The sequence below is a fragment of the Andrena cerasifolii genome, chromosome 16 (genome assembly GCF_050908995.1).
Source record: "Andrena cerasifolii isolate SP2316 chromosome 16, iyAndCera1_principal, whole genome shotgun sequence".
Taxonomy (NCBI): Eukaryota; Metazoa; Arthropoda; class Insecta; order Hymenoptera; family Andrenidae; genus Andrena; species Andrena cerasifolii.
The window spans coordinates 8,682,713-8,709,389 of NC_135133.1; the positions used below are offsets into that span (position 1 = coordinate 8,682,713).

Below are 26,677 nucleotides of genomic sequence, written 5' to 3' on the forward strand. Positions count from 1 at the left end.
GCTCCGCGAGCCCCGGCTACTAGAAAGCCGCGCACCGAGCTTCCACCTATCGAGCCGTTTTCCATCCACGCTGTTCGTTCCTCGGCCCCCGGGGCACACGTGGAGTCAGCCTAAAGCCGAAAATCTCGTAGGGCAGCACGATCGCCGACGAATCTCTACTTCCGACAGATGCACTCCAACTCTGAGGAAGCCCGAGACGGAGGGGGCCCTACGGTGTCGTGGGGGGACGTTAATTTCGGACACCCGTTACAGAGTGGCGAACGTCCAAAGGGTGAAAAAACGCCGCGTGGACCATCTTGGTGACGATGCCCGGCATGGACTCCCCTTCTCTCTCTCTCTCTCTCTCTCTGCTGCTGCTCTGTCTTTCTCTCTGCCTCTCCACAGTCCCCTGCCCTAACAACGCATCCTGTTCGGGGTTTTAAAGATTATTTTTACTTCGGGACAAAAAAGATCTGTCTGGCGACTCGGCGACGTGCACATGTGCCTCGCACCGACGACGAACCAAGACGACGACGAGGAGGACGAATGGTTTCGGTGCGCTTTTCGTTGCCCGCGTCCAGCTCTTCGTGGGAGTTTATCGCTCTTTCTCTCTTCGCCCCGGCCTCGTGCCCCTCCTCGCAGTTCCCACCCCGCCGGTGCGCCCTCCTCCCTCCCGCCCCGGCGGCTCGTAAACCAGAGGGAAAAGAGGGACGAAGAGGTACGAAGATAAAAGCAAACGCGTCCCCAAAGCGGCTGCGCGTCGCGTTGGTATATCGGTGACCAGAGATGGTCAAGAGGTCGCCTAAAACCGCACTGCAGGCTTCCTGTCTGCTCTATGGCTCGTGCAGGACAGATACGCGGACGTCGGAGGTGATCCGCCTGCGGAACGTGCTGGATCCACTGGGTAATCTGTTGCAGGTGTTACGGGGTTACGCTGGAGGTTCCGCGTTTCATTTTCTGGGGTGTTTTGGCTGATAAAGGCCGTGGTATCATCTTTAGCACAGTTTCTTTAAGGGGTCACTTTGAACCGCCGAAAAATTAAGCTATTCGTTTAATGATATTTTTCTCAGTAAATGTATCATATAATGAAATAAATATTTTTGATATTTATTAAGCCACTCTTATATTATACACAAAAATTTTAACAGAATTTTGGCAATTTGTTTTAATTGGTTTTTTTACAGTGTCAATATGGCACTATGAAACAAAACATTTAAAAAGATTCTGCATCTTTATGAGTGTCGCTATAGCCCCTAGCTCAATTAACAATTTTTGTTGAAAAGTAAGGACACGGCGCCGGTTTGAAAAAAAAAGTTTGACGAAACACCCAAAAAATGTCAGTTGTACCTCGATAAAAATTGTTAATCGAGCTAGGAGCTAGAGCGATACTCATACAGATTAAGAATCCTTTGGAATTTTCTGTTCCGGATAAGCCTCGACCGGGAAATCACCTTCAACGTGTACATACCTCTTTTTTAACTGCCATATTGACACTGTAAGAAAACAATTAAAACAAATTGCAAAAATTCTTATTATTTTTTCTTGTATAATACAAGAGTAGCTTAATAAATACCAAAAAGATTTATATCTTTATATGTTGTATTTACTGGGAAAAACATCTTTCCAAATAGCTTAATTTTTCAGCCGATCAGAGTAGAATGACCCCTTAAGGGGGTACAGGGTTATTGGGCAATTAAAATCGATGGTGTTCCTTTGTGTTGGATTGCTTAGGTTCTAAGTAATCATTATATCCGTACTTTTCACAGTTTATTGTGAAACTCTCACTAGGAAGACCCTTTAAACGGTCAGTCTTGAATCCTCTCAGCGAATGAAGAATACGATCCCCTTTGAACATCGAACTTTCCTCTGAACCTTCATCCACGACACCCACAAGACAGGGAACAAAATCAGAATTTTCCGTCCGAAGATAAAACAAGCAAGACACATTGACCGCTTCGTCCAACGCTCCATGACTACGCCACTGCGGCATGTGTGCCCATGAGGAGTCAGATACCAAATATAACCAGAGACAGACCCCTTGCCAAGGGTGTTTGGACCGTCCTCCTCGCAAGGGTTAGCTCCTGCGTCCGGGGAAGCGTTCCTCCCGAGAGGCGTTTCGACACGTACGCTCGGAAAATCGTCCACTCTGGGCCCGATCGCTCCCCCTCGCCTAGATATTTTCGTCCCGATTTTGTAACCAGGCTATTTAAAGGCGACTCTTCCTTAAAATTTGCAGCGAGGCCGATCACTAATTTACAGCAGCAAGGCTGCAGCTGCTGGGATCGGTGGGCGACGGTCCTGCCTCCGTCGGGGGTCGTTGAACCGCGGAGGAAGCTCTTATTCCCTCTACTCGCCCGCAAGAAAAGAGGGCCAGTTTCCGTGTTTTCCTTGGCACGATCGGCAGCCGGGAACGATTTTCAGATCGCCTGGAAGCCCATATAAATCCTCCGTTCGCCCCAATGATTAACGTCGCGAGCTTCTCGGGCTTCCGTTTCGCGAATTACTGGCAGCCACGCTCTATCGATGATCCATCGGCCCCCTAAATCACGGCAGCGAGAAGCAACGGGAGCCACAGGTCCGCGGCTGCTCCTTAACCATTCATCTATCTCGATCTCCGCTGGAGTACCTACGCTCGGCCAGCCGCAGACGCCTTTTTTCCCATGTCCAGTTTTGCATAAAAAAATTCTCACCCTGGGGTTCGTCGCGACAGGGAGGGTGAGAAAAAAAAGCGCGCGTCCTGCGGCTCCCGGGGGGTAGCGCGGCGGCAGAAGGTGGATTCCTTCGATCGCGATCGAAAGTGTGCGAGAACGTGCGACTTCCGAGATGGGGGGCCGCCGTGTGTCTGTTTTTTTTTTGCCCACCCCTCCGGGGGGATCCAGGAAGACGACGCGGTGGAGGGGGCACAGGAACTCCGCAGCGCAAGGACGGAAGCACCTTGTGCGGTGTAAAGAAAAAAACGAGAAGGGGGGCAGGTTTCGAGGGAGAAAGCGGGGAGGGGTTTACGGTACCCCGAGTGGCACAGATTCTCCAGCAACGGAACACGCGTGGTGAAAAAAACGCATCGGGAGAGGGGAGGGGAAAAAAAAAATTAAAATACTGCTGCCCTCGGCGAGGAAGCTGGGTGAAAAATTTCCCGCAGGTTTTTGGGAAAAACCTTGCTCCAGTCTCCGTGAGAACGGACACGGGGGCACCGTTGCTTTAAAAAACACACCCCTGGAAACGTAGCGGCGTGATCGATGCACTTCGAGTGATATACGAAACGATCTTACTGAACTTACAGTAGGGAGGTGTAGTGGGAAGTAAATTACCTATCCCGAGTTTCGTACTCAATTATTGCGACGAGTGTCGAATTCAGGTAGTTTAATGCATTAAGCAATCGCGATTTACGCGATTTCCTGTTCCCCGCGACATTTTTTAACGAAGCTTTTGGTCGAAGCTAGTGGATGCTGCGGAACGCTGCGAGGTTGTTGGCAGCGGCCCGAAACTGGGACTTAAGCCGTTACCCTAGGGTGTTGGAGCTGCTCTCGGACTCATCTCCTCCATTCTGTCGTGTCTCCTGTCTGCGTCTGCCCTCCGCGGCTCTTCCTTTCGCCCGGTGTTAACCCCTCTTGCGGATCCTGCATCTTGGCCGCCCCTTCCGTGCGCGGCAGATGGCCAGCCAAGGGGTAAGAAAAAAATCCTGGGGCCCGGGCAAGGAAAAAAGAAGGGAGGAGGTTTATAAAAAGCGATCTGGGAGAGAAAAAAAAACGCAGGGGGACGCCCGGGGGCGATGGACCACGTGTGTTCTTGAAAATTTCTCGTGAGAGCTCGTCAACGCGGACTAGACTCGTCCTTTGATCGAATTTCGGCCATTCAGCCGATCGATTCTACAATCGGCCTTCTTCTGTTGCCCTCCCTTCCCCCTCGGCGACTCGATATCGCCTGAGCCCCGATCGAGATCTAGCGTCACGAGAGACGCTCTACTCGATCTTCGATAAATTGACTCCCTTCAGCTGCGATCTCTTCTTTCATCCACCGTTCCTCGTCCCTGATTATTTCAGGTCTTCTCGAAGTTCGAGTGGTTAAAAACATTTCTGTTCGATGCACGGCAGTGTTTAAATAAGAATTTCCATCGCTGGTGAAATGTCCTTTAAAGGGGTTATACCTAGTCAGGCGGCCGAAAAGAGGCGAATATTCGTGAATTTTTTTTGAAAAAGCGGAAGCGTATATTTTTACGAAACTTCTTGCGCTTAAAAGAGCGACATTTAAAGAACATTTGGTAATTTTTTCGAAGAAAAATATTTAAGTTTATAATAAAATAACAACCCACATCCAAGAAGCCTTCTTAAAAATTTGCTTTTACGGTGAGCACTGCCATTCGGAACTAGATTATCTAAAATCAAAATGCAAAAAAGATTTCGTTAATATATTAATGTATCCTCAGATTGACGGAGGGAATTTTCCGAAATATTAATTTAAAACAAAGTGCAAAAATCACGCGAAAAAAATCTGGATTTCAACTTTAAATAGCCGGCATTTTGTTTTAAATTAATATTTCGGAAAATTCTCTCCGCCAACCTGAAGATACATTAATATACTAACGAAATCTTTTTTGTTTTTTGATTTTAGATAATCTGGTTCCGAATGGCAGTGCTCACCGCAAAACCAAATTTTTAAAAATGCTTCTTGGATGTAGGTTGATACTTTATTATAAACTTAAATATGCTTTACGAAAAAATTACCAAATGTTCCTTAAATGTTGTTCTTTCAAGCGCAAAATGTTTTGTAAAAATATACGCTTCCACTTCTTCAAAAAAAATTCACAAATATTCGCCTCTTTTCGGCCGCTTGACTAAGTAGGAATAACCCCTTAAAGAAGTTTTACAAAACCTTCCAGAACAAGGTACCGATAAACTTGCCAGGCCACTATAATTGAAAAGTCACAGTGTAGTAGTAATGAGCAGAAGGAAAGGTAGGAACCGATGAAAATTATCGCTTCACCCCTTCGTATCAATCCTTCAAACTTCTTCCGTCCAACGAAGCTCCCCTAGCGTTTAAACGATTGTTAAGACAGACATGTAATTCATCCCCGATTTCTGGACTTTCCCCAGAAATTGTAACGTCCACGAGCAGGCGACCATCGAGGTTAATATTTACGTCCACCGTGGAAGGAATAATAAACCTTTTCCCTTTATCTCGTCCGACGAATCTCTTTGCGTAACTGTAAAGGACCATAAGTGCCGGCCTGCCCCGGCGCTCGGATGACCCGGGGCACAGATCTCAGGTAGAAAAATCGAAATTCGTAAAAAAAAAGCGGAAAACAGACAGCACAGGGGTTGGAGGAATGATAAAGGAAGAGGAAGGCATAGGTTCGTCGCGTTTCGACGCAGGCCAGCTGACCAACCGTGGGAAGTGGATCCTGCTGCCTTTTTTCGAGGGAGTCGAGAAAATTACTTTTAAATTGGCGAGCCAGCGACCTGCCTAGATGCATCGGAACAGGTAGACTGGTCAGTTTAGGCATCCTACCCGGAAATCGCCTAATGAAACCGGTCGCGATCATCCTCGCCGAGCATCCCTGGCTGCCATCATCTCACAAAATAGCCGCCACGCTTGGAGGAATCCTGGCGAAAACCGCGAGATTTCGCCAGTTCGTCCACTTCTCTCTTTGCTCTCTCAGCCGCCTTTCCCTCTTTCTCTCTCCCTCTCTCTCTCTGTTCATCGAGGGCTGCGCCTTTCAGACGGTTGTTTAGCGGCGAAAAACGCGGCTGAAAATAGATTGATGCCACTTTACGGGGATAATCAGACGCCACCGTTTGTTAGCAAGGGAGAATCTTTCACGAAGTAGCGCCAATTTGTTCTCCGTCTACTCGGCTTTCGCGTAATAAAATCTGCCTCTCTCTCTCTCTCCCTCTGGTTAGCCGGTCTCGACGCTGTTGTTTCGAGGATCCTCCAGCGCGGGCATATTTTAGACGGAGAATAAATAAACGATCTCCGGGTACACGGGTACACCGAAGGAATTCGGGAAAAGGAGACACTTTTCTTGACCGTGACACGCGGCCGCTTCGAAATAAATTTTTCCTCGAGCATCGACGACAGACCGACTCTCTCTCTCTCCCTCTCTCTCCTGTTCTCGCTACTCTGTCTCATCTCTCTTCATCCCTCCGCCGTTCCCCCACGCACCCCCTCCGCTGTCTTTTGGTCCACGCCGTTTCGTCGAGTTCTTTCGAAAGGGAGACTATGCATTTTTCGTGCGTTTAAAAATAGGCGATCGCCGTACCGCGAACTGGCCAGAGGTCAGTAACTCCTTGGGCGCAAGACCGCGCAAAAATAGCCGGCAAAACGGAAAAAATAATTTCCTCCTTGGCGAATACAGGAGAAATCTCAGATATGCGAACCCGCGGCTGCGAGTGGACTTCGTCGTTCGCTCCGTCTCGCCGATTTTCTGCCCCGCAGCCGTTGTATATCGTCACCTCCGAGCTTCGCGATTCCACGGCGGTGAGCTGTGCAGTGGAATCGAGGGGAATTTTATTTCTTAATTTGGAATTTCAGATCCCTGCGTATTCAAATCAGGAAGATTAGAATCGTCAATATCTATTAAGGGACAGAGTCAGTCAAATAATTAACCTCTTCACGTATTCTTTACAGAGAATTAATTGATCTTCCTCACTGTCAAGAATGTTAAGACCGCCAAAGCCCCTCAAGTTATTCGTATTCGAAGCTATTTAACAATAAGTCGAATGTCCCAATTTCTGCTCATCTCCCCATTTCTGATCATTTCGTAGTTTTCTTATTATTATATGCGTTACGTTTGTACTATAGTTGCAACGAAATAATTCTAAATTATTTAAACATTTACTGTGTGTTGCACGAGCTTGGGTCAATACATACATCGCTATTTTTCATGAGCAGAAATACAGACGTTTAGAGCATTATATATTTAATTACAAATTACTAATAGTTAAACGTCTTGAAATACCTTTCTTAAATAGTTTTTGAATCGTTTGATTTATTATTAAAGAATTAATCTATTGCTCTGCAAATTCTAATCGCAAACAAATTTTTTACACCTTCTTTATGACTAGTTACCTCTTAAATCAGCAGAAATTGGGACATTCACCTTAATAGTACAAGTTCCTCTACCGCCATAAGATGATAAAACACCACAAAAGTCCCATAAGGACTGTTTACCCATTGCACTAATTAACAGAGTACCGTGTTACTGTACATATAATTATTACTTCCGTTTCGCGCCAGAAATATAATCCCCGAATAGCCACACCTACGATCAACGTCCCAAATCGAGAAGCTTTCCGAGAAGAGAATCGCCCTGGAAACGAGTTCAGTTGCAAGACAGCCGATCACGATTCCCAACTTTTTCTCCAAGGATCTCCCGTTTCCCGCCATTCTGTGTCGGCCTTGTCCATCGAACAATGTCTCTCTTTCTGCCCCGCGCGTTACCTAAACGGGGCCCCGGATTGCGAGGTCCGAATCTGCAGAGTCAGTTCAGCGAGATTTTTCACGGTGCCGATCCCCTTTGTAGGGGGCGCTGCCCGGTTGTCATATTTGCCTATGATGGACGATTCATCGGAGAAAGGACTCCGAGGCACGACAAACAGCTCGCCGGGATGACGAGCGGGTTTTCTCATTCAGAGACGGAGCACGGACGGTCGCACCACATTTCGGCAATTCCACACCCGATCCTGATTATTATTGGTCGTCGGATCGGCGAGTCCAATCTTGCAGGGGCCCTGGACCCAGCTCGCTATTTTTTCTCCTCCTCGCCTGGTCTGCATCTTGCGTAGGAGCAAACGGCCCCGCCACCCCTCCGCGACCGGTCTCGTTGAAAAAAGAATCGCGTTGATCGTTCCGGCCATTTCTTGGACGATCGAGCAGCGAACGATGGTCCCGCATCTGGACAATTTTGTGTGCGAATTTGGGACTAGATGGTGATCGATTTGGTCAGATAGGTAAATAGACTGGATCGAAGTTTAAGGAGATATGTGAAAGAACATGGTTTGTGGCTCGGTTGCGGTGAAACGAGGATTTTGAGAGGGTTAAGGGGTTGATTTAGAATGAATTATTAAGGGTTTCTGGAGTTTCTTCTTGGAGATTAATGGGCCGTTTTGAGGGATATTTGTGTAGAAGTGTATTTTAAGGGTAGTTATAATAATTCCTAAGTAAAAGATGGAGATGATATAACGTAAGTGAAATGTAAATTGTTCCGTGTCGTTTGCATAAACTCCCACAGAATTTTAGATTTTTAAATCCTCATAAATAATGCACGGCACAGAGTAACCCACTGGTGCATGCAACCGATGCATCACATGCTTAAACTCTTTCGAACCCCAATGTCTCTTGAAAATTGAATGTTTCCTGTAAATATCATTTCATTTATAATCCTCGACTGGTAAGCTAGAGTGAAAATAAAAATTGATCCTCATAATAGTAAATGGTAATCCACTTGAAGCTTCGTGCATTCCGCTTTTCATCTGGTATTAAAATTTTAGAAAAATGCTCAAAAGTTTCCGAAACGTAGCAAGCAGACAGTAGGAATTTCTTACACTGCTTTTCTAGTTTAAAATTTCTTAACAAATTATTCCATTATCAATATAAACATCATCAATCATTTAATTAAGTGGAATGTATGTTCAACCTGTATCAAATTTGATTAGTGCCATTTATGGTTAATACATTGAAGGTTAATAACTTTTTACTTTATTAACTCTACATCGGAATGTTATAAAAGATATTATCCATCCAAAGGTATTCAATTTCTCTTATGCTATGTATATTCATTTTATTTCTGGGCTAAGAATTAATACTTCGACACAATATCCGCCCTTTACCATCGTGTATGAACGTACACTCGTAAACTAGTCGTTTCCATTTGTTTTCGTAGAAACGACCGACGCCGAGGGTAATATCCTTGCGCTGACCTGCCTGTTTATGTTTCTTGCAGAAGTGAGCTGGAATTTAGGCAGTGATAACCGCACGAAGTCGTCAGTATTACGCGAGTCACTTTCGAAGGAGTGTCTATACCTACTGTGCGAGCTAGCGTTGACACTTGACAGACGATACCTACTTAGATAATTTCTCACAATTTTCTTCCAAGCCGGGAAACTTTTAACTTCAGTAAAGAGACTCGGATAATTCTCTAAGAAATAGAGTGTTTACTCATTTTATTCCACGTGATATCCTTTAGCAACACAAATATTGTAAACGTCGTCGCCTACCAGTTCTCACGGGGTAGTATTCATTTGATTTAATGAACGCAAGAAAACGAAAGTCGTCCTTTATGTGTTAAAGACTTAGTGTCGTGTCGACTGGAATCTTTAATGAGACTGTAGCGTTGCGAGTGAGTGATAAATTAGTGCGCGTAGTGTGCTGCAAATTGATTATTTCATCGTAACGCCATGGCTGACCGTCGTTCCGGTTTCCAAGTGGACACGGAGGGCTTTAAAGGTAAGTACCATTATTAAATATGAGGGTCTTCTGTGCTGCCAGGAGCACACATTTCATTCCCATGCAGGCTGCAAAAAGAACGATAGCATATTTATAAATAATTAAAGCCAACATATGTGGTCAACCGAATGTTCGATATACCAAAAACATTGCAGCTTAGAAAGATGACACATATACTACAAATAAACTAAACAAATTCCCAAAACAGCAGAGAAAGCAATTACCTATCATCAAATGGGGTAACGACCATCAAATGGGCTTCGACCACAATACTACATTTTAAAACAAATTCCTCTAGCATCTACATACTGCACAACAGGTATTATTCTCAAACAAACTGCATCTTGAAGTAATAATACCTATTGCGCAACAGATGCAAGAACAATTTTTTTTAAAGTCTAATTTTGTGATCAAAGTCACCCACAAACAATTAAACCACTTTTTTTATCAACCCTCTCAACAAACGCACACCAAAACGATATCTAGTTATCAACCCCATTTTGCACCACCCACCTAAATCTCCCAAATCCCCCGAACGCAGCGCTAAAGTCTCTGAAAACCCAGAAGAAATCAGCCACCCCCGCGTAAATCACCCCTCGCTTTGTCCGCGCGTTAAGAGCAGCGCGACCGAAAAAAAAAAAATAAAATAAGAGAAGATAGAAAAGTGCAAGAGGAAGCGCGTTCCGCGCCCCGTCGATATCCTCCTCGCTTCGGGCGTCCCGGCGAATCCGACAAATCGGTCGAGATAAATTCCGAGATTTCCAGGCGATGGCCGTCTTCCAGCATCAATCCACGCCCGGTCAGGCGTCCCGTTTCCTTCTTCCCTTCTTTCGTTGCGGCGATGAAAAGGCGAGGGCCCGGTCGGGTGCGCACGGGAAGCCACGGTCGCGGTGGCTTAATCGTTTTACGAGGCCGGGGCATGATCGGCAACGCTCGCGTGTATCTTTGTTGCGCGAGGTCTGGGGAAGCCGGCACGGCCAAGGAAAGTACGTGAACCTTGCGAAATTTTCGTTTACACAGCCGCGCGATCAACTCCGCCCGTATATCAAAAGTTTAATTGAATTTTCGACCGAGGCCTTGGCCCGCCAGATTAGGATCGCCGTCTGTCTCTTTCTAGATCCTGCCCCACCCCCCCCCCCCCTGCGTTCCCTTCCTCGTGGCCACCCAACCCCAGCGGCTCTGGTCCTCTTGTACATCTTTATCTCTCTGGTGTACGTCTTTGGGCGAAGTATTATTCTAGCTGCCCCCTCGATTTTCATCCCCCGTCTGCGAGTCGTGGACTTTCCTCTGGGCTGATGGGGTTCTGTTCGTTTGCGCGCTGCTCCTCTGTTTTGCTCGCTTCTTGATGCGAGTTCTGTGCGAGAGTTTTCGGATGCCAGTGGAGGACAGGCTTGACGACACGATGGTCTTTTAATTGTGGTGGATAAAGGGATCCTGGAGGGTGGTTGTACGAAGTCCTCGGGGAGTTTGAATTTCATTTTCGATTTTCGGGCGTCTTGTAGCTTCAGTGGTCCAAAGCAAGTTGAATGTGTGAACGGTGACGGGTGCGATGCGGCTCCAGTAGGGAGAGTTGTGTCTTGAAATTTACATCCCGTGGATTGGAGGGTTGCCCAGAGTAGAGTAGTGAAAGCTTCACACTTTCTTTTCACTACCACTGTAATTGCATCTAATTCTGTGAATCCGTTGCGGGGAATCGTGTCAGCACTGATTTCCTGCGCAACCACGCGTTCCTCGTTTCATTGCCGATGAATATTTGTCAGATTTAGAATATTAATAAGTGGCACACAAAGGCACTTTGACGTTGTAGCTATATTAGGTTTGGTACACCCCTGGTTTTTCTCTGTTTTATTTATTTTATTTTTTAAGTGTCGTGACACTTCTCGATTAGTGAGCCATGTAATTTTACGCTGCCCGCAATCGGCAATTTCATAAGCGTCTACTCGATATACGGAAAAGAAGACATTGTTCTTTTATGATTAAAAGCATTTCCAGGAATGAGTGCATAAATTCACTCGAGCCACGCGTCCCAATGATGCTCGACCTTCTTCTTGTCGGAGCTCGCACTGAAATTTACATAATTACGCGTTTCCATGTACCCTCCGGTCATGAGGGTCAGATCGAATTTATCTCATTGGCCCTCACCTGTCCTACCCGATGCGGGCCACGTCGGGACAACTGACCACCTGTACAGTCGTGGCAGCAAAAAAAGCGAAGGACCTGAAGAGCCACGACGCGATACAAGCTACCGCGAACACTTTAATGACCCCCGAGCAGGCATGGTCAATCTAGTAGCCCCTCCAACCAAAGTAGAACCTTAGATCGGTATCAAATTAAGTAAATCTGTCTAACCGTAGATTGATCTATCTATTACCGTATCAGGTGAACCTCGAATTTAAAAAATCTTCCCCTATTCTCTCGCAACAACCTCCGAACAATCTTCCTCTTCCGTATCTGTTTACAAAATTGTCGAGCGAAGTAGCTTAATTAATCTTCGGTTGTTCAAACTTCCATCGCAAGCCGAAACTGAAACTCCAGATCCTCGATCCTCCAACTATGAACGCCGCGAGTGTCTATCCCGTGTATCGAGCAAACGGTTGAACAATATATCCCAAGTGGATCGTCCGATAGTTAGACAAAGGGGCGATCCAGCGAGACGCAGAAGAACGTTACGACTTCGACGTCTCGCTGGTCTCTCCGGCCTGGCGTCACAACTCGAGGAACGGAGACGCAGGCTTGGCGTGATGCCCCATTCAAGAGCGACGATCCCGCAGGTCGTAGCAGCCGCCGCGAAACAATAGAAAAGCCATAACTTTCTCTGTACGGCCGTAGCTACATCCTGTGCCGGAGCGAGACGTGGCCAAAAAATCGCGTGCACCTCTGCGCGTTCACCGTTCCAGAGAAGGAATAAACGGGGAGCCGCGGCTCCGTTTTAGAAGGTGGGGAATTAAATTCGGTAGGCGCAGGTCGCACCGTTACGTCTGCCCTAATCAGAAAATTGAATCGTCCTCGCCTCATCTCTGCCCCTCCCCTGCTCTCGCTCTCTCCCTCGCGCCAGTCGATCCTCTCTGTCTGTCTTTTCATTTTTTTTTTTCTTCGGCGTTGGACTGTACCGACCCGCATGTCGTTACGAGACCAGAGGCCGAATGGCCCCCGGAACGCGCGTGTCTGCTCGCCGCCTCTCCTCCCTTCGACGGAGAGGCCACAATGGGGACACATGTCAAAACAATTGGCACACAGGTGTATCGAATTTAACGGAGAAACAACGCAGCTACGCCGAAAGAATCGCGCCGTTGCGTCACCGGGTCCTTTCTTGCGGCGAGACGCCTCCTCGATGACGTCTCCGGCGACGAGCGCCGATGAAACGAAGCGATTCTCGCGATAGCAAACGGTTTCGCGGGCGAAACGCAATGTTACCATGAATAGAATGCTAAGTGTCTCGCGGTGGTCAATGCTCTTGGACTTTGGGAGGCTTTAAACCATAGAAGGGTGGCATTTGGAAAGGATTCTTTGGGAGGGACTTAAACGCATCGACTGGCGCGGGCGTGTTTCCACGCCGAGGGACTTACATTCTGCGCACAGTTCTACCGTTTTCAGGGTGTCGTTTTCTGGAAGGCATCGAAAGTATTTACATTGAAACAAAAGAAGCTCCGAGTTTGTTTTCTACGCTTTGCATGAATATTTCTGTTTGGAAAGGGCTGACTTATTTTACCCTGGAATACTATAGGTACATTTTGTGACAGTAATGATGCACACTGTGCCCCATGTTGTAAAAGTAATATTTGTATTTTTTTACTAATTTTATTAACACGAAAATTGTAAAATTGTGTATTTAAAGTTCAAAAAGAATTGCCAAATACACATTTATTCGATCTAATGATATTTTTAAGGGGGGATTGCGCCTTGTTGGACCTGAAATGGGTAATTCTTTGTGAATTTTTTGTACAAAAACTGTTGTTCTGAATTTTTGGGTGACAGTGGAAAACATAATTTGGTAGATACAGAGAAAGCGTTGAAAAATAATCCGGTGATCCTGGCGTTGACGGAAAGTACCGTAAGGGTTATATGGAACACTAAAAGGAAAAGAGATTCTTAATCAATATGAATGAGGATATCTGTGGTAGTAGATTTATTGCCGTATCTGTTACCGTTCCTTTTTTATTTAAAGAAGTTTCCCCGATTTTGGGGCAAAATATTTCTCAGTCTCAAATCATGGCGCATCTTCTTCAAAACGCTGCCATTTTAACCTTTTTTTATTTTTCTTAATATCTACATCTACTACCACAGACAGCCACATTCATATAGATTAAGAATCTTACTTTTCGTCAACGCCAGGACGAAAGATTCTTTACCGTATTTAACCATACAATAATTGCTTTTGATTAATATACAGCTAATAACGATATCACCCGCAAATCATTAACCAGCCAGCAAAATTTTTCGTGCGTGCCATACTCTAGCCACGCCTGTCGCAGTATTAAATGGTCGTTTTTCCGAACCTCGCGCCCCTCAGTGCCAATTTAATTCGCTGAAATTAATCAGAGACGAACTCTGCGGATCGTTTCGTCAGAAGAAGACACTGACGCAAGCCGAACCGGTACGCGTCCCCCGTTCGCCAACGCGAATAATCGCTTCGCCCGCGAAGGAGGCTGAATGGCTCGTGATCCGCGTGTCTCGGGCCCCTGGTAGCGCGCCCCGGGTCCGTTGCTCCGGTCGTTTCGACCATCATCGCCGTCGTAAGTTACGATTATCGTTTTCGGTACGCGTACACGTAGGAAGGCGTCGAGCGCCGACGGGTGCCCCGTCGAAAGGGGGCACGAGGCAGATGGAGGACACGCGAGTCGGAGGCAGAGGCACGGATCGGTAGGCATCGGGTCGCATCGACGCGAAAAGCGGGAAAGTGTTGGCCACGATGAAGACGGGGAAGACGTAGGTGTAACCGCGACGGTGAAAACTTGTGGACAGGGAGGAGAAGGGGGGACTCGGAGGTGGACGAGTGAAAATAAGAGGCAGGCGGGGAGAAAGCAGGGGGGTTAAACGAGACAAGAAGGAATTCCACGAGTGTGTCTTCTCTCTGTCTCCGAGCGTCTGTTCCGCGGTGTCTCTCTGTTTCGACTTGAAACGAAGGCAGCGGGCGTCTCACGCGAGTGTTGGTGGTCGAGCAACGAGCACCGTACCCCGAGTTGCCGTGCAGACAGCGTGTGGGGGGCGGCGGGGGGCACGGGGGGAGGCGCACCGGGTACGAGGCCCGAAGACGACGTGGAGAAGGTGGACGGAGGTGGCGGCGCGCAGGGAGGGGCTGAGGGGGCGAAGGGGAGAAAAATGACAATCATCGTCATTTTAATAATATGCAAAGGTATAGTCGACTTCCACGACGGGCAAGTGTGGCCACAATGGCGTTATATAATGACAAAGACACGCCGGGTCGGCTGGGTACCTTTCGCTCGACAAAAGGCGCGGCGTTAGGGTCATCCTACCGGACCGGAACATGTTTTGTCCGGCGCGGACAAATGTCACCGATAATGTCTTCGGGGACTACAGCCTCGTAAAAGTCAAAATAACTGTTGCAACGAAAAATATTGTTCGGGACAGGATCCCCCAGACGCGCTTCCGGCGATCTCGGCCGAGGATACGTGTGCTGAGCTCGGCTCCTCCTTCGTCCGATTAAGAGCACTTTAAGTGGCGTAATTATGTGGAAACCGAATTGTGTAGTGGTTGACGAGGTGGCAGACGTTCATTTTTTAGGCGACTCTAAGTAAATCTGCTTGGAAAGCAAAGAAGAAAATTAGCGATTTTAGGGGAATTTAGTGGGTAGTTTTAACAGAATGTAGATGCATTTAATTTCAAAGTACAATAGTGGTGTTCGCGCTAGTTTTTAAAATGACGTCAGGTAATATCTGTGAAATGGAGCTTTGGCTACAAAAATAGGTTTTAAAATAAATTCTTCTAGCATCTATTGTATAGCAGGTATTATTCTCGGACAAAGTGCATTGGGCAGCTTTAATTACCTACTTAAAGATTCAGCTTGTCCGGGAAAAATACCTGTGGCAGAATAGATGCTAGAGGAATTTATTTCAAAATCTAGTTCTGTGGCCAAAGTTACCCCCCTTGACGCCACCAATTCAATCACCGAACTAATTAGTATTTTCTCTATATAATTCCTACAATTATTGCGTTAGTCCATTTACCGAACTGCTCTTCGGATACCAAAGTCTTCGAATTCAGCATTAATTTCCTCCCTCCGTGCATCTCCACGCTGCACCACTCTGACAAAAAAGCATTAACCACCTGTTCAAACTCGGGGCTCAAAGGACACGTCCCCAAAGTTCGCCCATTAAAATTCAGATCAGTTCCCCGTGGAAACACCATCTCCCACAAGCCTGCCGTCAAACAAGTTGCTGATTATCGATACGCCAAGCATAATAACAGCGGCGGTGGCGAGCATCATCCTCCGTAAAACGAAAAAATCCTCTGTTTGCTCGTTCGTTTCTCACCTCCGTCTAATCATCGCGCATTGTAGCTACAAACTGCTATTCCGGCCGGTATCTTGGCCGGAGCAACGTGCCGCAGATTCACACCCACCAATCGGAATGCACGGCCGGGCAAAAGGCGCCAGAAACCGCGCGCTCGCGCTGTCTCGTAGCTCAAGTTTATCGCGGATGGAAAATTGTGCCACCGAGTCAGGCTATTCGCGAGCACGTAATCCCCAGCGCGTTAAGCATCGATTTTACGATCGCCGCGAGATTAGTCGAATTCCCCGAGCGTCGCACAGGGGGGAAATTTTGCGATTTTATGGCCAAAACCACAAAAATATATTTTTCAATTCGACAAAATAAGTGCAAATGTCAATTGAAGAACTAATATGAGTATCAAATGCCCAACAATTTTATTATTTTAATGTTTTAATACAAAGCTCGTAGAGACTTGCAAATATTTATGTTCATGTGAGGTTAGAACGATCGCAAAGAATTAATCTAGATTTTCGAGTTAGTTCAAACATTTATATTGTATTATCCAAAGTTCCGGAAATAATTTGAAGGCATGGATTCAATTTCTGATGGTGCGTAAGATATCTTTTTGTCCTCAAAATAATTATGTTTCGGTTTTTAATGCGCAATTTATACAATTTTTAAAGTAGTGTTTTAGAAATAACCTTTTCATATAAGAATCAGTTTTCATTACATTACTAATAAATCCCATAATATCATACAACGATTTTCATTCCTATTTTACGTTGGACTATTTTGATTCTATAAATCCAATTATTAATTGCTAATAGTTGCTAATCTTGTAATTATATGCATTTTTTTAAACACGATACAGTGTGTCTTGTATAGCATACGACATAACTGTGACCGAGACTGGTTTACACGTTATACATTACAAACCTTTTTATTCTTTTTTAAACGATTTAATTCAGCTTTGATCCTCTGTATGATTGTTTGTATTAATAGATTTCATGTTATTTTACAAGTAATATCAAGTGGTTACGCAGGAGATGTTAAAAAATTAAAAATATATGCCGTAAAAACAGCAAAATTATTGTTGCATTATATCTTTGGTATATGATGATGTAAGCGCTGTTTTTTCGGATAATAAATTTCCTCATATATCAGAACGTAAAAGTGCCGAATTTTATATATTAAAAATAAGTTCTCAGCTTTTGACCACGAAAATGGATATTGTTCTTCAATTGACATTCGCATTAATTTCGTCAAATTCAAGAATTTCATTTATGTGGTTTTGGCAATAAGACCGCAAAACTTGCCCACTCCGCGTCGCCCCGGGCGCAGCCCGGGGCAGAAAAGTGCGCGCGAATTCGCGGTCACCCTCTCTAACGGCGGCCGAGGATATTATTGGGCTCCGGACTCGGCTTCGTGGCACGATCGAATCGGCAAGAAGAGCCCACGTTCCAGGTAACATACGAGCTGATCTTTCACGATCGATCTTCACGTACACATCCATACGTGCGCCGGGGCACCGTGTGCCCCCTCGACACCGTGCTCCCCTCGCCGCGCCGCCCCTCCCTCTCGCTCCGAGCGCGGTCTGATATTCAAATCGCGGCAGAACGCTAAGCCTGCTCTTAACGGTCCCAGATCCGTCGCTCCGCCAAAATCATATCGGGAGATAAAAATTTGTCTTCGAGCCCCCATTCGTCGGCTGCCACTCTGGAAACGTCGATTCAGATGTTTGCCGAGGAATCCTCTCTTCAGGTGCAATTTAGGCGTTTGAATTGCCGCGCGGGGTAGATCACTGTTCTCCCCAATGGGCGATTCAAATTGATTGCTAATCAAATTCGCAAGAATTCCATCGAAACCCTTTACGTTAAAACAGCTTAGCCACCGCTCTATCTTCCCAGCCGCGTTTATCGGGATCGTTATTACCCGGCTGATCAACGAAATTCCCAGCAGCAAGGGCGTACGCGCGAAACAGGTGTCGAATTCAGATTCCCACCTGGCGGGCGGCTCTTCCACGGAGTGTTCGCCTTAATGAAAACTCCTCGGGCACCCCCGTGCTCTGCCCCCGCGGGTCGACGTGTTCTGGGACACCGAAGGGGCGCCCTTCCCCTCCGCGGCGCGCATAAATTTGCATCTTTCAGGGAAACAGGTAAAACCCGGCGCGGTAACCGGCGGAGGCGGTGGAGCGGTTGCTCGAGGGTTGGAAAAAAAAACAGTCAGGTGGTTGCGCGAAGGCGAGAAATATCGGTCACCGCGGGGTCGCCGGCCACGGAGCTCGGCGGCGCTGTCGTCGCTCTCCTCGTGGACTGCTTAAAAATTCGGACAATACTTGCCCGGCCGTCGGGCTACATTTAAATGTATGTATTCATACGCTCGTGTATTGCTTTGACGAGAGGTGTGGTCAAAATTATTCAAACTGACCCGGACTCTTTTTTTTTCCTTTCGGTCTGGGACACTTTCTAGCAGAGCGGTGTGCCCGCTGCACCCACGTACTCCGACCTCCCCGCCCCACCTCACCGTTTCTCTCTCTCTCTCTCTCTCTGCTTATCCCCCGTCGATGCTCCCTTCGTCTTCCCACTTGCGCCTCTCCGTTGTCTCCGCGTCATTCTCTCTAGCCATTGTCCCGTCACGTGGTGTCGAATTCGAGATTGCGAACGCTCTTCGATTTCGCGGCCGATGATCTCATGTGTTCGCGATCCGCGCCCCGAAACGACGATTCAGCGTGGCCGCGGTCCCATTTGCTGTTGCGTCAGGCTAGGAGAGCGTAGGGAAGGGAGGGATTCTTCTTAATCCGGAGAATTATGGGGTTGAACTCGACCCAGTTCTGGGTGTCTGTGGCTTCTTTTATTTCGATCGATTGTTGGGCTGTACCGTGTGAAATATTCGCCCTGAAGAGGTCTATGGCGTATCGAGCCTACGTGCTCGATTCCATTGTCCAATACATTAGCGCTTTAAGGGACTTTGCGGGACAATGTATGTAATAACACGTCTACCAACGGAGCTTTCTCCTCGCCATCGCTGCAGACGGTCGATGTCTTTCTCGAGAGATTTCCTTGTATTCGTCGCGCAATCATCAAATGATACCATTCGTCTGATTCGAACTTGATACAACGTAGATTAACGTTTCGCGGGCCAAGCGCAAGAAAGTGAGTTCCGGGAATCAACTAGTGGAGGCAGGATCGCTAAGACTTGTTCCGTACAGACGCGGAACATTTCTTATCGGTTCCAAGTGAAAAACCACACCCTCCGCGGTGCTTAAATACTTGCAGCGGAGAGTAGACCGAGTAATTACGACGTTTCCGTTCGATTCAATTACGGTCAGTGCTCCGATAGTCGGGAGGGAACGAGAGAGCCTTTGCCTGATTTGAATCCGTGAGCGAAGGGTGGAAGATGCGAAGCCGAGATGGAGACGTTCGTCGCCCACCCAGGGAAATTTCTACCCACATATCATGAATGGACACGGCCCAAGCTGGCCTCTCTATGCTGCGGCATGTTCCTGGCCAGGCCGACTATGACATATGGGTAGCGCAAAAACCGCCAATGCTGATCGATTGGCCACGCTAACCAACCCCCGGCGCGGTCCCTCTTTTTCCAGCACGTTCTCGACGCTCACGATCCCTAGTTGCCACCTTTTCCTCCACGGACCGGCCGGGGCACCGTTGTCCAGGGTAAACACGCTCCTGTCTACCGCAAGCTTCCCTTTCCGCTTCCTCCTTAAACGCTACGAAATTCCAACGGCCTGACCAGTAATCGAACAACTCCAAATTTTACTACACCCCTATTCCATTCACCGTCAAAACTTCAGCGTACGACAGACGTCAGTATTCCTCAATTTCCCTCCAAATCACCCGAATCTCTCAGAAACGAGTCCACTGATCGGCCAGAGCCAGTCCCTCGGAACCGACGCCGGATCGTCAGTCGCGTCCGATGCATCGAGTCCTACAAACGACGTCTATAAAAGGTCCCCCCCGTTTCCATCCGTCACGGCCCCCCTCTGGTCCCACTCTGCTCACCGTTCCGCGGGTCTCTTAGGCCGCATTCGCACGATCCTCGATGCTGGGCCACCTTCGGCACGACCTCTCTCGGTGCACCTACGGTGAAGGTTTAGCCTGTGTCGTAGGTGGTCGGCACGATGGTGCCCGGCCGGATCGTCGGTGCACCGATTCGCGGCTGTGTACGCGGCCGAGGCGCACACGTGCGCGCATATGCCACGGCGATGGCTGGACGACGGTCACTACTCATCGCTGTTGCGCTAGGAGCCGAAAGTTCATCGGTACGGTTAACCGGCACGGCACGGCACTGCTAGGCACGGCTTCCATGCTTCCATACTTCCTCCTCTTCGTCCTCGCCGCCGTCGTCCTTGTCCCTCTCCCGTCTATCGTCCCGTATCGCGTATACGCTCGCGCGCTCCTCTGATCCTCCTTCACAAGGGGAGCCGACGCTGTGACTCTTTGACTCCGCGCGGCCAACTGTATAGGTCGGCCGAGTTCCAGTTTTAAAGGACATGCACGTACACTTATCCCAAGCCCTGCGCTCAAGTGGCACGAGAATATCTGTGGCCGAAGACACGCTCCCGCGGCCGGCACCGAGGTGCCTTTCGACTCCTCGCGCGCCTCCTCTGGCTTAAGGGGACTAGGCAGTCAGATCGCTCGAAAATCAAGTATTCTTTGCGAATTAATTACAAGGAGATGAATACAAATTGGGACTAGTACTTTTGGATAATGTTTGTTAATACTGTAAACAGTAAGAAAAAAATTTGAATAATATATACATATGTATGACAGCGCTACAGTTGCCTGATACATGTATAGGTGCTTTTTCTGGAGCCGCTGTAATTTTGCAGTGATTCTGGCCGTGAGAAATTGAATTGTGAAATATCCACTGAAAATGACACTTTGCTCTGACCCCCATTCTGCCCTGAACCTATTGAAAAAGAAAAAAAAATGAAAATTATAAAAATGGCGGCTGTAAAACGGCAAATTTTAAAGAAACTTGATTTTTCGCCAGGGAAAAGAGCCATTTTATTTATTTTTTGTTGTCAAAACAGAAGTTTTCACAGACTTACGCGTAGGTTCAGGTCGTAACTAGACATGCTCCACATATGCTGAATTTTTTTCAAATCGACTTGTACCTCCGTTTTTTCGCAATCACTGCAAAATGAAGAGGAAATATGATTCCGAGAAAAACGCGTTTAAAGTTTTGAAAGAGGAATTAGTCTACCTGCGTGCGCGCAGACATGATTTATGACGCGCTCGACCTTTTCGGCTGCAAAATCCTTAAATTTGCGAATTTAAACATAAAACAAACGGCATTTTACTCTGGAAGGGTGGTACTTTTGAAAAATACAACAACAACAAAAAATCGAGTTTCTGACTGCCTAGTCCCCTTAACGGTCTGAGTGGAAGTAAGATACGCTACCTCGCGAGCCGTGGCTGACACTTGAATTGGGTTTGATCCTGTGGGATCGTCGCCTGGGTGGGAATTAATTGGAAAGGGAAGGCGCGAGATAAATACAGCGCGAGGTGCACGTGGGTTGCACGCTTCCACGTCTGATTCGCTATTTCCACATAGATCTCCAGCTCTCCGATATGAATTCTTCTTCTCCTGTTAGGAGAACTTCGCTGACATGATCGAAGCCGGGTGACCCACTTCAGAGCCTCCCTCGAATGCAACAAACCCCAGAACGCGATGTAGCACGCCAGGAGGAGCATGATTGCCCAGACCGTCCACTCGAAACTTTCAGCCCTCGCGACGAAAAGAAAGGAGTAGATCGAAAGCCGGTGTACTAAATGACAAAACTACCCGGCGCTCGGGCTCGGTCCTCCATCGAACTGGGTCAATTAAGCGCGCCTCGTTGCTCGGCGCTCTCGTCAATTAACAACATGTGACCAGGAGGGCAAGCAAGTTTCCGCGACGTCCCTTCAAACGGCAGCATTTAATAAGCGCGCGGTTTGCGCGGGGCATTAGTCGATTAAATTTGTCGCCGAACCGATCGCGAGGGACCCGCGTCCCGGGAATAGAGGAGGGTCATTACTGGTCCCCGGTTCCGACGCGGGGAGCCAAAAGTTCACGTGACGTCGGCACGGTTGAACCAGGCGAATCTCGGGGGCACGAGTCGCGTTCCACGTCCTCTTCTAGCGCCCCTCTTCCCCTCTCGTTGCAGTCCTTGTTCCGTCTACGCGACCAGAGGCAGAAGTCCCCGGGCCTCGCGTCAGCCGGTGGCTCTCTGCCTCTCAGCGACGTCGTCTTCGTCGTCGTCGTCGAGGCCGACCGAGTTGGAGTTTTAAAAGACGGGCGACACAACACACGAGAGTCGTGAGCGAGGCAGAGCGCTCGGCAGCAGCCTCGAGTTCTCCGTGGCTCTCCGTTCCCCGATATATAGGGCAACCGTAGAGTCTCACGGTTTCTGCGAGCTATTCATCTGCATACCCTCCGCCGCCTGCGCCTCCCCTCTTCACCTGGCTTTTTCTTCCTCCTTCGCTCTGCTTCCTATGCTATCACCAAGCCAGCTCTATATCTCGCCGCGAAATTTATCGGATTAATTGCTCGCGGGACGAGGCGCCGCGTCTCGTCGATTTCTTTTTCGACCGAGCTCGACGGCTGCGGGGCCCGGTCTCGGGGTGCTTCGCCGTTGAAAAATCACGGAGGGCAGGGAACAGAGGTACCGTCGATGTGTTTGCTGACGTTTGGCTGCTTCGTTGGTGGTTGGGGTGGGGGGAATATTTGCGAGGGTGGTTGTCTTTGAGGCAACGTTTGCTGTGGAGCTGGATGCAGTAAGGGAATTGCGTATTTAGTTGATTAAGTGTTTTTAGGAACCCAATCTTCATTTGTACCCCGGGAACTGGTTTTTTATATGAGATTACTACTTAGCTTGAATTTAGTGGGGGCTTTGTATATTTTAATAATGGAATCTTTGTTTGTGTTTTGGCAGAATTTTGTGAAATGTTGATAGGGAGTATGTATTGGTAAATGGAAATAGTAGTTGCAGCGTGTCTTAAATATCTAGTAGCAGTAAGAGAAAAGGTAGGTTTCTCGAGGGTATCATCTCGCAGGTAACTAAGGGGACAATCTCATCAATCCGCTCAAAAACTGGGTGATCTTTAAGATTTCTTTTTTGAAAAAAAATATACAACTTGCAGTGAAAAAACTTGACGGTTTTTGCTTATACATTGTACGAGGATATGCGAATTTTTTAAATTTTCCTGCAGTGGTTCGATTTCTGCGTGACGCTCAGTGCGTTGCCGCGACAAAAAGAAACGGAGACGGTAGCCAATGCAACTTGACGTAGGATTGCCTCAAATAAAGGAACCAAAGATATTCTTATATTTTATATCAATCGCTATTGTATCAGCCTTTAAGAAAGCAAAGAAAGCGAAATGACGTTTGATTGGTGCGCGTTTCAACGCAAACGTCCCAGAAAACGAGAATTTTACGCATATAAATGTTAATAACGAATAACTGTGCGCTCTAAAATTTATGATCAGAGGCTCATATTATAGTGAATTCAATTATAAAGAAAATGCCACCAAGATTTTACGAATCGGTTCGTAATTTCTTTTGTTATGCTGGCTGTTTCGAAATGAACGCGTTTAAAGCTTCGCTTCTCTGTAGCGGCCGTTCGGTGGTCGAGCCGCTTCCATCGCTGTAGAATTTATACCGTTACGAATTTTGTCTTATAATTTTTACTAAGCATTCCTCAGATACTATACTACAGACGTGTGCAAAAGAAATTGATTTTCTGAAAAATTCTAACGAGAATGTCCTCTTAAGTAATAGTTGGAAATTCTTTAGGAACTTTTACGTAAGATGGTGAAGGAAAGAATTGCTTCGGTCAGATTGAACGAAAGATTACCTAGCAGATCTTTCCGCATTTTTCACTTGAAAACCCATACACCTGGATTGAAGTCGCAGAAACCTAAGTTTGAACCTAACACAGCGCATCATCCTCGAAAAACATCTCCAAACCAGGCAATGCCCAAAAGCTTCTGTAGAACTACCCCAAACCTTCTAAAAGCACCCCGAAGCGGCATACTCGACTTTCTCTTTCGGAAGAAAAAAGGACATTTCGCACTTGGAAACGCGCAAGAAGTACAAACGCGTGTTCCTCCGAGTTCCTGCTCGGCTGGTCTCCGCAATCGTTGCCCGCTGAAAGAGAGAGCCGCAGAAGCCAGAATTCGTCGCCTCGGCAAGCCGGAGGACGGTCCCCGCGACGGCGTGGAAGTCTTAACTGGTAGAATAATAGAAGCAGGAAGCGAAACGGCGACGCGGCCTGAAAAAATCGCCGAAGCACATTACACGAAATCACAATGTTTAATGAAAATTGCGCCGGCCGCGTCACAGGAGGCGGCTAGCTCGGCCGATGCTCGGCCATCGTCCGAGGGCCAACGGAGACGGGCCCCGTCGCCTCGTGTAGCTTTGCCTCCGACCGAATCGTGACGCGGCAAAGCGGTATTCAGATTGCGCTCTTAGCGGTTTCGTCGATTTTTTTCGCCGCGACAAAAGGGGGATTTCTGTAACCACTGGTCAGAAGCTGAGCGCTTCTGAGACGCCCGCTGCTGGATGATGGAAAAAACGCGTGCGATTGTCTCTGCAGCGACTCCTCGCTCGCTCGCAGCGCTGCCTCTTCCGCGTGGGCGGAAAAAATGCCCGCGCTCCGTGCGCAGAAGCTAGAGAAGCATTTGTTCACCTCGCAGTTGACAATTGAAATATCCACTTCAGGGTTCCACGTATCTCAGAATTACCTTCCCTCTTTCGGTATCCACGCTTCCAACACCCGAACCAACTCTGTCAATCACGGAACCACCGATCTCGCGCACAGAGGTTAAAAAGTGACCACCGATCGTCACCATGGCGAGTACACACAGCCGCCAGTGTATTATTCACTCACGTGCCCATCGCCAAAGATACTTACCGATCGTCTCCAGAATTGTCGTCTCGGGTGTTTCGTCTGCTGCACGTTGATTCTAAAAGCACGCGTCTAATAGAGGCATTCAGCACTCGGCGATTTGCATAATATCGGTCATTTGCGGGCTGCTGCTCGAGGACGGTGCCAATATCCACGGTCTGTCATCGAGGAGCACAATAATGGCCAGGGATATCTGCGGGGACGGTAATACGTATAGCTGAGGGAACATCTGCTCCGCGGAAGAACCGTTTGCGCGGGTTCTGTTCTACTTGGCTCCGGAGGATTCCTCCGTACGCCGTAGCTCTCACATATGAGAGACCGATGCCTATCGAGAACACCACGGTGCCCTCTCGCCCCCTCGCCGAACGGTGCAGGCCGTACGTTTCGATCGTTACCGAAACGAGATCGTTATCGCGATACGGATGCGCGATACATCAGCGGCGACGGTGATTTCTGCGCCACGTTCAAGGATGCGACTCCGCGGCAAATTCTGCGCCGAATGTACGGCCCGCTAGGCCTTATCGCCGCTGATATCGGCGAGTTTTTCGCCGGCTTTATCGCGGCACGATTAGGTTGCACCCGTCGCGACGCGAGATCGTCTGCGGCCCGGCGACACGGGGGTCTCCGGATCGGAGGAATTCCTCCGAGGCGAGTTTTTTCGAAAGTGAAAACAGTGGCTCGGTAGAAGGAACAGGCACTTCCTAACGAACAGTACAATGTCTGTCGTTATTATAGAATTAACACGCTTCGGAGCAAACCGACCCTGGCAGATGATCTTCCTCAGGAAACCTTTGCAACTGGATCTTCGAAACAGAAGAGATACAGTTCTACTAATGACAGATACGGAATAAGATGAAAAACCATGAAATCACGTATATGAAATTAATAAATGCCCTCCTCCGAATAAATCCCCTTGCGGCACAAAAGCGTAGTGTAGCTTTGACAATTGTTTGTTGGTGAAGAAAGAAATCAGTCGAAAATCTGTTTAAACGTCGTTATTATACACATCTTAAGTAGTTTCAAGCTATTTCTTTTCTTTTTTCAAAGTGGCACTCTTTCTCGGAACCACGATTTTCAAATTGGCTTGCAGGGTAACTCAAACAAATTTTATTCGACCCACTTGAAATTTTTACAGCAGCTTCTTCACTACATTCTCCATAGAAATACGTACCGATATTGTAAAATACTGTTTTCCTTAGAAATGCTATGCATTTGAACATAAACTTATGCTGCAAGCCCATTTGAAAAACGTGGTTCCGAGGAGCACGCGTTTAAAGTGCCCTTTGCAAATAAGAAAAGCAAACAAAAATAGCTTGAGGCTACTTAAGATGTATAATAATAAAGGCGTTTAAACAGATTTTCTACTTATTTCTTTGTTTACCCAGAAACAATTGTCAAAGCTACACTACGATTTTGTGCCATCACAGTGGCGTTACCCCATAATCTCCATATGCAACCCCGCCCGAGCAAAAAGCGACCGAATCAATGTAAAAATCGCTGCCTCTTCGGAAAAGATGGCACCGAAACCGTGGCAACTAATTGCAGCTGATGGAAAACTGGTCAAACATAATGGTACTCTGGTGGCACAGTGCCCGCCTCGAGGAGGCGCAGTTTGTTCAGCAACGTCGGACATATCTCGCGGAATTGCGACGGCGGAGCGCGCCGCGGACTGGCTGCTGCCCGATCCCTAAGCGAAGTGAAAGTTAGATGTGTGGGCACGGGATGCGCACGAATTCATTTTTTCGGCCTCACCGTCGACTTTTTTCCCCAGCGTCGCGGCATCAGTTCCCATGTATACCGACCTAGCCTATATGGCCGGCGCGATATCTTCTCGCGCACATGCACACGTTTTCCAGCGCGGCACACACAGAAGTAACTCCACAGAGAGACAGCCAAC

General features: G+C 47.6%; 1 long non-coding RNA gene across 1 annotated transcript in view; it reads left to right on the forward strand.

Moving 5' to 3' along the window:
- Positions 1–8,973: 8,973 nt before the first annotated feature.
- LOC143377605 (uncharacterized) overlaps positions 8,974–26,677 on the forward strand; it is a 128,052-nt gene continuing 110,348 nt past the window's right edge. The window contains exon 1 of the long non-coding RNA XR_013087365.1: positions 8,974–9,420. This is a non-coding gene — a long non-coding RNA (uncharacterized LOC143377605). The remainder of the gene's footprint in view (positions 9,421–26,677) is intronic.